This window comes from Callithrix jacchus, chromosome 9 (genome assembly GCF_049354715.1).
Source record: "Callithrix jacchus isolate 240 chromosome 9, calJac240_pri, whole genome shotgun sequence".
Taxonomy (NCBI): domain Eukaryota; kingdom Metazoa; phylum Chordata; class Mammalia; order Primates; family Cebidae; genus Callithrix; species Callithrix jacchus.
This window is the reverse complement of record NC_133510.1, coordinates 123,984,025-123,998,986: the sequence shown is the minus strand read 5'-3', so window position 1 is coordinate 123,998,986 and position 14,962 is coordinate 123,984,025. Positions and strand designations below refer to the sequence as shown.

General features: G+C 41.6%; 1 protein-coding gene and 1 pseudogene across 3 annotated transcripts in view; both read left to right on the top strand.

The window, feature by feature from the left end:
* SPPL3 (signal peptide peptidase like 3) overlaps positions 1 to 14,962 on the top strand; it is a 145,792-nt gene that overhangs the window by 48,372 nt on the left and 82,458 nt on the right. The gene's annotated exons all lie outside the window — the stretch shown is intronic.
* On the top strand, positions 7,704 to 8,528 carry LOC144577686 (ADP-ribosylation factor 1 pseudogene; annotated as a pseudogene).

Genomic DNA, 14,962 nt, shown 5'->3' with positions numbered 1-14,962 from the left:
CAGTTCAAGTAGCTCAGGTTTGTTCTGTTTGGGGAACTGACTGTCACTATGAGGTTTTTTTCCCCCTTTGTGTGTGTGTGCGTGGTGGTGGTGGTTGTTTTCCTGCATTGGTTTTAGGGGTTTGTTTGTTTTTGCTATTTCAAATAAAAATTCACCACACCTGCTTTTGTAGTTTTTCTGAATTGCTGTGAAAATGTGAATTTTATCTAAAACTGGTTTTTAAGGTATGGTCTTTGGACTAGTAGCATCTGTATTGCCTGGAAACTTTTTAGAAATTTATGAATGCTTGGGTCTGCCCCAGATCTCCTGAACTGAAAACTGGGCTAGGGCCAACAATCTGTGTTTTACCAAATCCTCCAGGTGATTTGGGTGCACCATCAGCTTTGAGAACCACTGGTCTAGAAGATCCATGAATTTACATCATTTTGAACAAATGCTGCAACTTTCTTTCCATGTGCTTTGCTGTGTATCATATCTTCTTTGCTAACAGTCTTAAATGTATCTAAAAAGAATTAGGAAATATGATGGTTTGTTACAGCTTCTTGCTTTGCTACTATTGTGTACGTTTTTTTCTGTATTTATTTATTTATTTTTATTTTTTGCCACCCTGCCCCCCAGCCAAACAATCTACGGTATACATTTTTAAAAGTTACTAAGAACAGATTTTATGCTTAGCATCATGTTTGTTCATCTAACACTTGAATGAGTAAGTGCAATTCCTTTGGGCAGATAAAATGTCAGTGTACTTTATTTGCCTAACAGGAATTCTCTGCTTGTAGATGCAATATTGTCTTGTAGACTTATAAATCAAATCTTTACTGTATGCAGACATTTTCCTTCATTTGCTTGCGTTCCTCAGGAAAAAAAAGTGGATGAACAGGTAAGATGGTGGTAAAGAATATATCTTTAGGCCGGGCATGGTTGCTCACTCCTGTAATCCCAGCACTTTGGGAGGCCGAGGTGGACAGATCCTGACCTGAAGTCAGGAGTTCAAGACCAACCTGGCCAACATGGTGAAACCCCGTTTCCACTAAAAATACAAAAAACAATAGACGGACATGGTGGCAGGTGCCTATAATCCCAGCTACTCAGGAGGCTGAGGTGGGAGAATCGCTTGAACCCGAGAGGCAGTTGCAATGAGGTGAGAACACATCATTGCACTCCAACCTGGGTGATAAGAGTGAAACTCCATCTCAGAAGGGGGAAAAAAAAGTGTTCATATATATAAAGATATATTCTCTTAAAAAAGCTTTGTAAGAAAATGAGAAGCCAAAGGCCAGTGATTTATAGGCAGCCTGGTGGAGGAGAAGTGGTGTGTGGTTCTGTTACATGATCTCTAGGGCCATATGATCTCTGGTTTGAGTTCTGTCACTAACTATGACTATTGCTAAGCAATTAAGTTTTCTAGAGCTGCTTTCTCATTCATTAAATAGGAATGATAACACCTTGTAAGTACCAAAATGAGATACTATAGGTAAGTGTACTTCATAGAATTTTTAATCTGCTAAGTGTGTGGTGGCTGAATAATGATGCCTAAAAGATGTCCATGTCCTAATCTCTAGAACCTATGAATATAGGAAAGGAGACTGCAGATGCGTCAAATTCAGAATTTTGAGATGGGAGATTATCCTGGATTGTCTGCATTGGCCCAATATGATCACACGGGTCCTTGGAAGAGGGAGGCAGACCAGAGTGAGTGGGGGCAGATTTCATGATGGAAACAAGAGGTTGTAGTGACCGATGAAGGGAACGGGAGCCAAGGAATGCAGGTGGTCCTCTAGAAGATGAAAAAGGCAAAAGGCATTCTGCCCTCAGACACAACCAGCCCTGTAAAAGCCATTTCAGATTCATGACCTCCGGAACTGAGAATACACTTGTGTGAAGTCAGCCATAGGAAAGTAATATAGGGTATTACTCATATTTTAAAAGGGAAAGTTTTTGAGAAACCATAAAGTCCACTGTCAAAAGACCTAACATTCTTTCATTCTTTTTTACAGTATCAAGTCTGGAGTAGCAGCATTTGGCTTTTTTTTTTTGAGGCTGGTCCTGAACTCTTGGGTTCAACCAGTCCTCCCACTTCAGCCTCCCAAGTAGCTGTGCATGCATTTGGCTTTTTAGAGTTCCTACCAATGCAGCATAAACTTTTGTGATGTAAACATATCAAGAAGATTTCCTTTGGCCTTAACAGATGGCTCTAGAGACTTTGAGTAAGTATTTAGATTCAAAAGGGGCAGCAGAGAGGACTCATTAAACCTCTGGAACATCTTAGATGAGTGTGTCTGGAAAGCCCAATTTTATGGGAAGGGTTCTTGGAACCGAGTTTTCTTGGCAGCTCCTAGAGTTACCTTTTACCAACCATCCATTATATTTCTAAATCTAGCTGGTCCAACAAGTTGCTTTAGAGCAGTTTCTCCAAGCCTAATGTGTTTTATATTTGCACTCCAGAGGGTAGTATTTCAGAGCCTCTCAGGTGCAAACTTGGGGTTTTCCATGATCCGGTGACTCAGCTGAGGAAAGCGTCTGACCAGTGACTGCCTGTTTATATATATATACTTTGTTAGGAATGGTTATTTTTACTGAGTCCTTGTCAACTTCCTGTCAATCCCAGATTTTCCAATAGAAATACTTCACACTGGAATTATGTCTTTATAAGGCAGCAGCTGTCACAAAGGAGTGGTAAGGCCTGAGGACATGAGAATTTCAGGGGGAAGGGTATGTGTGAGAAGATTCAGAACTTGTAACCCAGGGGGGTTTTTAGGAGTCTCGGATAAATAGGATTTTCCTAGTCCCAAAACGTAAAGACTACATGCATTGCCCACTAGTCAGGCTTCTTCATAGCTAACTAGCATGACTGATAGAAGCTAGACATTTTCTTGGACATATTCTCAGATGCCACATGCAAAAATCACTTCATAGAGAATATATATTGATCTGTTTTTTAGAGCCATTTGGATTTTCTAAGTAAAATTCGTGATTTTACCTGTATTTGCTATATATTAATAACATGACTGCTCAAGATCTTTTAATTTATGGCTAATATAGACAGATCATCCTTTTTCACCTGCCTCTGTGATGGCTTGTTAACCTATTAGTAGCTACTTAAACAATAAAGTATCTTTGGAAATTGTGCTACTAGTTGGCTACAACATTGTAGAAGTTGGTACCAATTACCTGAAATTATTTTTTACTTTTAGAGGACTGATAGATGCTTGTTAGAATTGAGCCTGTCTCTGGTAACTTTGTTAAAGGGAAAAGAGAGTATTGGGGTAAAGTTTAGGTTCAGTTTTACTTTTTATTATTATTGTTTGTGTTTTTGTTTTGTTTTTCTGTTTTTAGAGGGAGGCTCTCACTCTGTTGCTCAGGCTGGAATGCAGTGGCGTGACTATAGCTCACTGCAGCCTCAAATTCCTGGGCTCACGCAATCCTCATGTCTCAGCCTCCTGAGTAGCTGAGAATATAGACATGTGCCACCATGCCCAGCTAATTTTTAATTTTTTTTGTAGAGACTGATATTTACATAGTAATTAAGTTTGGATTACATCCTGGACCTTGAAAGATTGCCAGAAAACCAAAATTGACTGTTATACAAATCACCTGTAGCTTGATCATTGTTTGGTCATTAGTGTTATTGCACCAAAGTGATAAAAAGTAGTTTATGTACAGAATTTTAAGGAACTTTTTTTTCTTACTATTTTCTTACACATTAGAGATAATGCGCTGTGGTAAAAGAGCAGTAGTTTTTTTCTTTTTTAAAAAAAGATGGGGTTTCACCACGATGGCCAGGCTGGTTTTGAACTCCTGACCTCAGGTGATCCACCCACCTCAACCTCCCAAAGTGCTAGGATTACAGGCATGAGCCACCACGGCCCGCTAAAAGAGCAGTAATTTAAAGCACCTTTGAGAAATCTAACTTTTCCCTTTGTAACCTTTTGGATTGAAGCATGATTTTTGAGAAATGGAACAATCAGGATAGTAGTTATGAACATTGTAAACTTGGCTTATGTTAAATATATATAGATTAATTTAGTAGTCCATGGAAAATATGCAGCTAAAATAATACAGCAATTCTAAAATAATACTTGTTATGCTACTTTTTTTGGTTAACCGGGGGCATGTAAGTTAGGTAAAATAAACCCTTACCATTCTGTTAATGATACCACTATTATCAGTCATTAGATTGGACAAGAAATAGCAGTTTTGGTATTTCAACCCTCTTGGGCTCCCTGGCATGTTCAAGCACTCTTACTTGAAATCTTAGTTCTGTAATGGTGAAAATAACTCTAGACCCATGCCATCCCTGTGGTCCTCAGTGTGATCTTACTGCTGTGATTTGGCCTTTTCTCTGACTCCTTGAGGTATGTCCTGATCCTGGTACATTAGAAAGTGACTGTTGGAGCACAACACCGCAAGTATAACTTTGCTTACAGTGCCAACTAGAGCAGCCTTGAGATTCTGTCCGGGCGGTGCTAGTGAATTTTCTTTCCCTTTAATAGATTCGGCTGCTTAGTTCATCAGAAGCTGTTAGTAGTACAGGTCAGAATCTGCTCTTACTTGTGCACATGTACCACCTTCTCGTCTCACACCACTGTTCATGAACAACAAGACTAGGTTTTCTTTTAAGTTGTTCGTTTGTTTGTCCTTGAGATAGAGTATTGCTCTGTTACTTAGGCTGGAGTGCAGTGGCACAATCTCTGCTCACTACAACCTCTGGCTCCCAGGTTCAAGCGATTCTCCTGCCTCAGCCTCCTGAGTAGCTGGGATTACAGGCTCCTGCCACCACACCTGGCTAATTTTTGTGTGTTTTTTGTTATTGCTTTTTTTTTTTAGTAGAGATGGGGTTTCACCATGTTGGCCAGGCTGTTCTTCAACTCTTGACCTCAGGTGATCCACCCATCTTGGCCTCCCAAAATGCTGGCCACCCACCATACCTGGCCTGTTTTAAGTTTTACATAATGCTTTACTTCTCTTTCTCTGTCACCAGACAGACATTCAACCCCATATCAAAATTACTCTCTCCCCAAACCTGTGATTATCTCCTTTATCTCAGTAGTTAAAATGAATACAGTTCAGATTCAATGTGGCATTTTGAAAGCCAGGGGACACACCCAGGATGATTATGGTACCTGGGTACAGGAGAACAGAAAAACAGTTCTCTGCTATGGAATATTAATTATGAATATTAGCTCTCTTTTTACTCGATTCACAGTAGTTTAATGGTTACCTTAAAAATAAACTGAGACCGGGTATGGTGGCTCACACCTGTAATCCTAGCACTTTGGGAAGCCAAAGTGGGAGGATCATTTGAGCTCAGGAGTTTGAAACCATCAGGGGCGACAGAGTAAGACCTCACCTCTACTTAAAAGAATAAAAGGCTGGGCACAGTCACGCCTGTAATCCCAGCACTTTGGGAGGCCGAGGCGGGTGGATCATGAGGTCAAGAGATCGAGACCATCCAGGTCAACATGGTGAAACCCGGTCTCTACTAAAAATACAAAAAATTAGCTGGGCATGGCGGCGCGTGCCTGTAATCCCAGCTACTCAGGAGGCTGAGGCAGGAGAATTGCCTGAACCCAGGAGGCGGAGGTTGTGGTGAGCCGAGATCGCGCCATTGCACTCCAGCCTGGGTAACAAGAGCGAAACTCCGTCTCAAAAAAAAATAAGTAAATAAAATAAAATATAAGCCCAAACATAGTGGCTTGACATTGTAATCCCAGCGCTTTGGGAAGCTGAGGTAGGTGGATCGCTTTGAGCTCAGGAGTTCTAGACCAGCCTGGGCAACATGGTAAAAACCTCTTCTCTACAAAAACAAAAATTAGCCAGGCATGGTGGTGGGTGCCTATAATCCAGCTACTAGGGAGGCTGAGGCAGGAGAATCGCTTGAACCTGGGAGGCAGAGGTTGCGGTGAGCCAAGATCATGCCACTGAACTCCAGCCTGGGTACTGGGAGACAGAGTGAGACCGTGTCTTAAAAGTAAATAAATAAGGGGGCCGGGAGCGGTGGCTCAAGCCTATAATCCCAGCACTTTGGGAGGCCGAGGAGGGTGGATCACGAGGTCAAGAGATCGAGACCATCCAGGTCAACATGGTGAAACCCCGTCTCTACTAAAAATACAAAAAATTAGCTGGGCATGGCGGCGCGTGCCTGTAATCCCAGCTACTCAGGAGGATGAGGCAGGAAAATTGCCTGAACCCAGGAGGCGGAGGTTGCGGTGAGCCGAGATCGTGCATTGCACTCCAGCCTGGGTAACAAGAGTAAAACTCCGTCTCAAATAAAATAAATAGGAAAGAAAGAAAGAATAAAAATAAACTGAATTCCTATTTCCAGCCTCCCCAAAGAGACACTAAATTCTTCTCTTCTTTTTTTTTCTCTCTAATTAGTGTTGAAATTTTTGTTACATCTCCCTTTCTTCTGGTTTATTTTGTTTGAATTTTCTTTTCTCTTTTCCTTATGTTTGGTTCTGTGCACGATGAAGTTTGAGGCTATCGGTGCAGGTGTTCAGTAATATAAAACTTTGTTTGTAAGTTAGAATCCTATTTTACTTCTTCTTGAGCCTGAGTGGTAATCTTAGAAAAGTCTGTTGAGATTTAGTTATAATAAACGTACTACTTAATTACCGCACAAGTTTAAACACAGAGTTTGCTGTCACAATATAAACACCCAGATGAGGGCCTGAGAGAAGCCTTCACACTCCCACCCACATGAACTCTGTTGGGTGTTTTCTTCCTGCCCTCAATCTGGCAAACAAAAATATGGAATTTGTTCCAAGAATTTCTGTGAAACCAGTTTAGAAACTTTATAAATGGCTCAACTAAATGCCCAAAACCTGATTACTGCCATTCCATTTTGCCAGCTTTCTCCAAGCCATTATTTTATTTTAAAAAAGTGATTTTTCTTGAGAGCTTTGTTATTCTTAAGATACTTTATCTAATTTGTTGCAAGTTTTTAAAACTCCAATTTTGAGACTTTTCTTTTTTTTTTTACTCTCTGTAGCTTTTATAGAATAAAACATGTTTGGGCTTTAAAATTCTAAGGTAACTATTTTAAATGGGAATAGCTAGCAGCTGTGTGTGTAAACCAGACACTGTCAGTTATTTCATCAGTTTTATATAATAAAATTTCATTGCTTTTAATATAATTGAAAATCTGTTTAAAAACAGCCCAACATCTATTTTTGATAAAATTGCCGTGGTAAACAAATAGGTCATTTCTGTGCATGTGTTTGAAATGAATTTATGTAGAAAATTATTTTATTGATACTCTTGGAATGTCCCTACTTTTCAATTATCCAGTCACTTAAAATATTTACTGAGCTCTTCTGTATGTGCCAGGCACTGTTCTAGCAGTAATCGAGGCATCAGGGCTGCTGCTCTCATGGAGCTAACCTTAAGAAAAATATTGATAGTGACATGACTTTGGACCAGCCTGGCTAACACAGTAAAACCCCATCTCTACTAAAAATACAAAAATTAGCCAGGCGTGGTGGCATGCACCTGTGATCCCAGCTCCTTTGAGTTTAAGGCAGGAGAATTGCTTGAACCTGAGAGATAGAGGCTGCAGTGAGCAAGATTACACCACCGCACTCCAGCATGGGCATCAGAGCAAGACTGTGTCTCAAAAAAAAGAAAAATATTGATAATGAATTCCAGGCAGACAATTAAAACAGTAATTGGGGTGGCTCTGAAATGAGGTAGACAGAAAATGCCAGTTTGAGAAGGTGACATATAAGCTGCTGAGTAAAAAGAAAGAGCCAGCAATGGTGGGAGCAAAACCAGTGCCTGGCTTGGAGCAGCAGCCACTGAGGTATCCCTGACCAGGGTCCTTTCACCTATCCACAAGCATGGGGAACATCTTTGCCAACCTCTTAAAAGGCTTTTTGGCAAAAAAGAAGTGCGCATCCTCATGGTGGGCCTGGATCCTGCAGGGAAGACCACCGTCTAGTACAAGCTTAATCTAGGCGAGATGGTGACCACCATTCCCACCATAGGCTTCAATGTGGAAACCGTGGAGTACAAGAACATCAGCTTCACTGTGTGGGACGTGGGCGGCTGGGACAAGATCCGGCCTCTGTGGTGCCACTACTTCCAGAACACACAGGCCTGATTTTCGTAGTATACAACAATGACAGCACATGATTAAAGCCTGCGAGGAGTTCATGAAGATGCTGGCCAAGGATGAGCTCTGGGATGCTGTCCTCCTGGTGTTTGCCAACAGGCAGGACCTCTCCAATGCCATAAATGCAGCCAAGATCACAGATAAGCTGGGGCTTCATTCCCTATGCCACATGAACTGGTACATTCAGGCCACCTGTGCCACCAGCAGCGATGGGCTCTATGAAGGAGCAGGCTGGCTGTCCTGTCAGCTCCAGAACCAGAAGTGAACATGACACCCTTCCTTCTCACTCCTCTTGTCCTCTCCTTTACTCTCATGGTGGCAAACACAGGGCTCCCAATGTGAGTGCCAAGAGCTGCCTCCATGGTTCAGTCACCATGTGCATCACACCGTGGTGTAACTGTGGCACATGCAGCCTGCAGCCAGGCTTTTTCAATGTAAGTAGCTTCTGTTTCCAGTTAGGCAGTTTCTGGGACTCCTGTGCAATATTACTCAGCTTTTTAAATTGTAACAAGAAAATCAACTCACTGTTCAGTGCTGACAGGGGATGTAGGCCCTTGGGCACCTAGCCTTGGGAGTTGCTGTTGGGAGAGCTGGGCACGCCCTTGACTTTAGAGCTCCATTGAGATCCATTTTGATAGTTGGCTTTTTTTTTTTTTTTAAATGAAAAGAGTCAGCCATAAAAAGGTCATAGGATGGATTTTCTAAGCAGAGGGAATAGTCCTAAAGTGGAAATGAGTTGGGTGTTAAAAAGCAGAAAGAAGGCCAGCCAAACTGACTTAGTGTTTGTGTTGAGATGTCAAAGGGCATGCAGCCATGTGTGTGGAATTGCAGGGGCAGTCGGGGACTAGGGTAAGATTGAGGTCATATAGGTAGACAGGAGCTTGGGTTTTATCAGCATGGTGGGAGGCCATTAGAGGATCAGAGGCATGACAGTGCACTCCAGGCATAAAGAATTGGTTGTGTGTGTTGAGCGAAGGAGAATGGCAGTAAAACTAGTTAGGAGGCTATTGCAGTAGTGTAGTTGGTAGTGACTTGAATTAGGGTGCTAGTAACAGAGAAGGAGAGAAGTGGAAGGGTTTGGGCTGTGTGTTAGAGGTATGGTTCATTTACTTGTGCTATAGATTTTACCATGAATGCCAGGGTGGATGGTGCCTTTACTGAAACAGTGGAAACAGGGAGCAGGGGGAGCAGGTTTTTGAGGAAAATCAAGAGTTCTGTTTTGTCCATTTTAAGATACCTATTAGAGAGCCAATTGGAGATGTCAAATTAGCAATCAAATATATGACTCTGGTGTTCTAGGAAGAGGCACGGCAGGGCTAGAGGTGCAGGTTTATGATTAAGCAGCAAAGAACAAATGTTTTATTTTATTTTTAATGTTATTTTATTTTTGGGAGGAGTCTTGTTCTGTAGCCCAGGCTGGAGTGCAGTGGCATGATGCCAGCTCTGGCAACCTCTGCCTCCTGGGTTCAAGTGATTCTCCTGCCTCAGCCTCCCTAGTAGCTGGGATTACAGTCGCCTGCCAGCACACCCAGCTAATTTTTGTATTTTTAGTAGAGACGCGGTTTCACCATGTTGGCCAGGCTGGTCTTGAACTCCTGACCTCAAGCAATCCACCCTCCTTGGCCTCCCAAAATGCTGGAATTACAGGCCTGAGCCACCCCACCCGGCCCAAGAACAAATGTTTTAAAACCATTGGACTTGATAAGATCACTAGGGAAATTGTGTACATTGGGAAGACGAGAACACCTAGTGCCTTGGGAACTCTAGGAGAAGGGATCTGGCAGATGTGACTGAGTAGGAACAGCCAGTGAGATGGAAGGAAAGCAGTAGATAGTGGTGTCAGAGAAACCAAAAGCTGAAAATTTCAAGGAGGGACTGTTGAAAATTTCCAGGAGGGACTGTCAGATGCTACAGAGAGGTTGAGTTGAGTAACAGCAAAAACATTGGCTTTGAGGGTCACTCATAATCTTGACAAGAACATTCTCCAGTAGAGTAGATATGAATGGGTCAAGGAGAGAATAGAAGAAGGAGATGGTGATTATAGACAAGTCTTAAATCACCAAGAATTGTATCAAGAGTAGATGTAGGCCGGGTGCGGTGGCTCATGCCTGTAATCCTAGAACTTTGGGAGGCCAAGGTGGGTGGATCACCTGAGGTCAGGAGTTCAAGACCAGCCGGGCCATCATGGTGAAACCCCATCTTAAAAAAAAGAAAAAAAGAGGAGATGTAATGGGTAATTGTGTTTTCTAAGAGAGAATGGGGATAGCAAACGTGTACTTTTTAATCTAATGTGAATCTATAGAAATGTCACTATATATTATAAGTCGTATATGTTTACCTCCTACCTGTGAACCCAGACATGTAGTGGAAATGGGATCCATTCACTGTGTGAACACTGTTGAATGAAGCACTGACACAGTGGTCCTCATGTAGCTGCGCTCCTGGGATTATGATAAGTAACTGAGTTTACTAATTGGAGGCTATAATTTAATATATTTCAACCTAGAAATAGTGCTGAATGCATAGTTGTTTTGGCTAGCTGTGGTGGCTCACGCCTGTGATCCCAGCATTTTGGGAGGCCAAGGCGGGTGGAGCACTTGAGGTCAGGAGTTCAAGACCAACCTGGCCAACATGCTGAAACCCTGTCTCTACTAAAAATACAAAAATTAGGTGGGCATGGTGGCATGTGCCTGTAATCCTAGCTACTTGGGGGGCTGAGGAAGAAGAATTCCTTGAACCCGGACCCAGGAGGCAGAGGTTGCAGTGAGACAAGATTGCACCACTGCACTCTAGCCTGGGCTACAGAGTGAGACTTTGTCTCAAAAAAAAAAAAGTTGTTTTGTATGTGTACTGCCTCCCCCACTTTCTTTTTTTCTTGCTTTCTGTGTGTGTGTGTGTGTGTGTGTGTGTGTGTGTGTGTGTGTGTGTGTCTGTGTGGCAATAAACATGATTTTTATTTTTTATTGTACTTCAGGTTCTGGGGTACATGTGCAGATCATGCAGAATTGTTGCATAGGTACATACATGGCAATGTGGTTTGCTGCCTCCATCCCCCTGTCACCTATATCTGGCATTTCTCCCCATGTTGTCCCTCCCCAACCTCCCAACCTCCCAACCTCCCAACCCCCCACTGTCCCTCCCCTAGTCCCCCCACCAACAGACCCCAGTGTGTGATGCTCCCCTCCCTGTGTCCATGTGTTCTCATTGTTCAGCACCCACCTATGAGTGAGAACATGAGGTGTTTGATTTTCTGTTCTTGTGTCAGTTTGCTGAGAATGATGGTTTCCAGATTCATCCATGTCCCTACAAAGGACACAAACTCATTGTTTTTTATGGCTGCAAAGTATTCCATGGTGTACATGTATCACATTTTCCTTGTCCAGTCTGTCATTGATGGGCATTTGGGTTGGTTCCAGGTCTTTGCTATTGTAAACAGTGCTGCAATGAACATTCGTGTGCATGTGTCCTTATAGTAGAACGATTTATAGTCCTTTGGTTATATACCCAGTAATGGGATTGCTGGGTCAAATGGAATTTCTATTTCTAGGTCCTTGAGGAATCGGCACACTGTCTTCCACAATGGTTTAACTAATTTGCACTGCCACCAACAGTGTAAAAGTGTTCCTATTTCTCCACATCCTCTCCAGCATCTGTTGTCTCCAGATTTTTTAATGATCATCATTCTAACTGGCATGAGATGGTATCTCAATGTGGTTTTGATTTTCATTTCTCTAATGACCAGTGATGATGAGTATTTTTTCATGTTTGTTGGCCTCATACATGTCTACTTTTGAAAAGTGTCTGTTCATGCCCTTCACCCACTTTTGAATGAGTTTGTTTTTTTCTTGTAAATCTGCTTTAGTTCTTTGTAGATTCTGGATATTAATTAGCTCTTTTGTCAGATGGGTAGATTGCAAAAAATTTTTCCCATTCTGTTGGTTGCTGGTTCGCTCTAATGATTGTTTCTTTTGCTGTACAGAAGCTCTGGAGTTTAATTAGATCCCATTTGTCTATTTTGGCTTTTGTTGCCAATGCTTTTGGGTGTTTTAGTCATGAAGTCCGTGCCTATGCCTATGTCCTGAATGGTTTTGCCTAGGTTTTCCTCTAGGGTTTTTATGGTGTTAGGTCTTATGTTTAAGTCTTTAATTCATCTGGAGTTAATTTTAGTGTAAGGTGTCAAGAAGGGGTCCAGTTTCTGTTTTCTGCACATGGCTAGCCAGTTTTCCCAACACCATTTGGGGAATCCTTTCCCCATTGCTTTTGTCAGGTTTGTGAAAGATCAGATGGTTGTAGATGTATGGTGTTGACTCCAGCCTCCTCCACTTTCTAAGTCACCAATCAATCAGCAATCAGCAGTTCCTTCTGCATTTTAAAAAGAGCCCCCTTGGCATTTTTTTCTATTAACTGTGAATGTTTGTTAAGGCTTCTGTTTGCTGTACTCTGTGCTGTGGTCTCAATGTGTCCCTCCCTCCACCCACCCAATTCATGTGTTGAAACCTAATCCCCAGTGTGGTGGGTGGTAGGAGATGGAGGCTTTTGGTAAGTAATTAAGTGATGAGGACTGAGCCCTCATTAATGGGATTAGTGTCCTTGTAAAAGAGGCCCAAAAGAGCTTGTTAGCCCATTTAGCCCGTTCCACCACACTAGGATGCACTGAAAAGCCGCCATCAGTGAAGCAGAGTGAGTCTTCACAGGCACAGAAACTACCGGCACCTGGATCTTGGACTTTCCTGTCTCTAGAGCTGGAAGAAATACATTTCTGTTGTTTATAGTTACCCAGTCTAAGGCATTTTGTTATAGCAGCCCAGCTGGACTAGTTTTTCCTTTTCCACTATTATTGAAAAATAATTTCTTCAGGACCATTTTTTTGTGGGAACATTTTATAATCCCCATATCTGTAGCCTCTTAGTGTATAGTATAATGTTCTGCTGTTATCTTAGGTTGAGGAACAAGTTTCTAATACTTGTCTGTAGATGTCTTTAACTTTGTGGTGCTTCTTGCTATCATTACTTTTATGAATCAAGTACACCTGCAGGGGATATTTATGACTGTGTTCCCTTTTTTATCTACCTAAAAAATACCAACTTTCTATGTGTGATTCTGGGCCACAATTACAAATTTTGAACCCTCTGGCCATCACAATTTTTAACTTTATTTTCTGTCTGGAATACTGTACACAGTCTGTATTCGTGATCTAAATCAATTCAGCCTGCAGATCCTCAAGTTTACTATTCCACATAGCAAGAAATATTGGGGCATGATAGAAGGTTTAGATGTAATAGTTTATTTAGTGTTAAATTTTACCTGAAATGCCTAATAGTACAGGTGCACATTTAAATATACAAGCTAATAATCCTGTGACTCAGACTGTTGATTAGTGGTGAAAGCAGAAAGCTATGTTATATTGATGCTTATTTTGTTTTGAAGAAAGAAGTAATTGCTAGCTTGTCAGATATTGAGCCTCTCTGACCAAAAGAAATTCAGCTATCACTCTGTGTCTGACCTTTCACTTTCCAAACTCAGAAACTGAATAAATTTAGATAACAAGGGATACTTGTTTTTGTAACATTGGGCTAATTGTATAAAGCACAGACTGGGACTTGCCCAATTAATACATTTTGTTTCATATTCCAGAACTTCTGGCTTACACAGTCAAGTGATTTAACCTAATTCACATAAATGAACAAACTGAGGCAATTTCTCTTTCCACCCTTTTTCAGAAAATAAATATAACTTGGTCTTTTATTTATCATAATTCCATAACATGAAGGTTTCAGGGATCTATAATGAAAAACTGAGTTGGAATGGGGAGACAATCCAGATGTTTTGCATATATATGTATATATATAAAACTTTTGTATATTTGAGATATATATATATTAAGATATATATAAAACTTTTTTTCACCTAAAAGTACTCTAGCAAAGAAAACTGATGAATAATAAAGATTTTAATACTTGAAAGCATTGTATATCTCATGGTTTCTTTTTTTTCTTTTTTTAAGATGGAGTTTCCCTCTTGTTGCCCAGGCTGGAGTGCAATGGTGCAGTCTTGGCTCACCGCAACCTCTGCCTCCCGGGTTCAAGCGATTCTCCTGCCTCAGCCTCCCTGGTAGCTGGGATTATAGGCATGTGCCACCACACCTGGCTAATGTTGTATTTATAGTAGAGAGGCAGTTTCTTCATGTTGATCAAACTGGTTTCGAACTCCTGACCTCAGGCGATTGGCCCACGTTGGCCTACCAAAGTATTGGGATTATAGGTGTGAGCCACTGTGCCCAGCCTTTTTCTTTTTTTAGTAAGTTTTTCATGGACCATAAAGTTCGTCCTTTCATAATACAGAATTCTGTGGTTTTTATTTATTTATTTATTTTTGAAATGGAGTCTCACTCTGTCACCCAGACTGGAACATAGTGCCACAGTCTTGGCTTACTGCAGCCTCTGCCTCCCAGCTCAAGCCATCATTCCACCTCAGCCCCCGCAAGTAGCTTGGGGCTACAGGTACACACCACCGTGCCCAGCTATTTAATATTTTTTGTAGAGATGGGGTTTGTCCATGTTGCCCAGGCTGGTCTTGAACCCCTGAGCTCAAGCAATCCACCTGCCTTGGCCTCCCAAAGTTCTGCCACCACATCTGGCCATAATTCTGTGTTTGTACAACCATCACTAATTTTTATCCCCCTCAAAGAGAAACCCATACACATGAGCATTCATTTTCTGTTCCCCTATTTCCCCTCGTCAGCCCTAAGTAACTATTAATCTACTTGCCTATTCTGGACATTTCACATAAATGGAATCAGGCGATTGGCCATTATATGGCCTTTTGTGTCTGACTACTTTAACTTACCTT